This window comes from Austrofundulus limnaeus, unplaced genomic scaffold (genome assembly GCF_001266775.1).
Source record: "Austrofundulus limnaeus strain Quisiro unplaced genomic scaffold, Austrofundulus_limnaeus-1.0 Scaffold276, whole genome shotgun sequence".
Taxonomy (NCBI): Eukaryota; Metazoa; Chordata; class Actinopteri; order Cyprinodontiformes; family Rivulidae; genus Austrofundulus; species Austrofundulus limnaeus.
In genome coordinates this window covers 444,653-446,326 of record NW_013952678.1, presented here as the reverse complement: position 1 = coordinate 446,326, position 1,674 = coordinate 444,653, and the positions used below count along the sequence as shown (strand labels likewise).

The window sequence follows — 1,674 nt, the reverse complement described above, 5'->3', positions numbered from 1 at the left end:
TTTCATGTCATTAGCACCTCTAGTAATATATTTACTGAGAAAAATGTTGACGTGTTCAATACTTATTTTACCCGCTGTTTATGAACTTTTCAGTCCATTTTGGATGTTCAGAACACACAGAAGAAAACTAAAATGGCTAACATAAAAGATGAAACTCATAAACCAAGAACTGAAGGTTTTGGTTTAAAAGCACAAAAACTGCAGACATTAAGATATGAAATAAAGTTTATTAGAAAATATGCTTTGTGATTGAATATTAGGACATTATCAGCTGCAGTATCACTCCTTTGTTTTATCACTTAAATCTTTGTGTTGTCTTATTTCGATGTAAACATCAAGAGCTAAAAGGGTTGAACTGAAGAAATGCAGAGTGGAATATCTTAGTCTATAGTAAGGCACGTCAAGATTGCAATGACAATTTTTATATAAAAATCTCCAGAATAGATACTTTGAAATCTAGTCTTTGTAGCTGCATTATAAAAATCATAGGATTTTCCAAAAATATGGTGAAGATTTACATTTAAGAAAGATTTTTTTTATATTTAGCCAAGTTGAAATTAAAGGTGACAACTAAAGCTGTATAAAATCAATAGAAAAACAAAATATAATAATCAGTGCTAACCACTGAGCAGCAGTGCCTCACAGCAAGACGGTCCTTAATAAAGGTAAATAAAAAATTAAAGCAATTATTTGTAACAAGCTTTATTTCTTCATTAAGTAAATGAAGTGTTTGCTAATGCAGACTCAATGTCAAAATTATAAAGAATAATTAAAAACCTATGATTGTATTTATTTGTAAAACTTTAATAAGTAAAAATATTAAAAACAATGTGTACATAAGAGATRCATGTTGGTGGCAAAGTAAAAACAAAAGATCAAGTAAATGCTTTTATAATAAAACCTAATTTACCTAACAGTTTGTAATCAGTTTTCCATAAAAACCATTTAACCAGAGATAATCTGACGTTATTGTCCATGAGCTGCAGTATTTCTACCAGCCTGGGTTTGTTTTCAACGTGGCATGGAGAAAAACACAACATGGTCAAAGCTCACTAATATTTCTTCTGCAGACAGCTGACGGTGCATTTGAAAGTCCCTTTGATCACCTGCGTTTGCCAACAGCCAGCAGCACGTCTCTTCGGGTCATGCCGGGCTTCCAGAACTCCCTGAGGGTGGGAATATAAGAGCCGTGTTTGGTCTTGTAGTAGCGCTTCTCAAACAGCTGGGGTCAGGAAACAAAAAGAGATGAAGTTTTCAGAGTGTTACAAACTTCTCACCCTGTCTGATAGATGTAAGCATCAGTTAACAGCACATCAATAACTTAAAACAAACAAAATCAACCGACAGCCCAGGTCTTCATCTGATCTGTTTGTTTAAACAGGCCCAAGTTTCTTTGACTATCTGCACACAGGGTCCAACTGTCATTCCCTTTAAGATATTTGTGACGTACATTCAGAGCATACACACCCTGCCTTTGAAGTTCTTCCGCCCTTCATCTTCAGAATCTGCTATGTACTCGCGGCCGTGTCTCCAAAGAGCAGTCACCTCTAGTAACAAAAGCACAAAACTATAAACCTGAACAGGCAGATTCTTTAATACTGTATACAAACATATAAACAACACCCTGTCCCCTAGAAACAACAAACGTTAGCAAAAATAAATAAATAATTCAAT

The 1,674-nt window shown here is 34.4% G+C and overlaps 1 protein-coding gene across 1 annotated transcript in view; it reads right to left on the bottom strand.

Moving 5' to 3' along the window:
- Positions 1-207: 207 nt before the first annotated feature.
- tinf2 (TERF1 (TRF1)-interacting nuclear factor 2) overlaps positions 208-1,674 on the bottom strand; it is a gene marked incomplete in the record, with an annotated part of 9,842 nt that continues 8,375 nt past the window's right edge. Inside the window, 1 exon segment of the mRNA XM_014021053.1 lies at positions 208-1,029.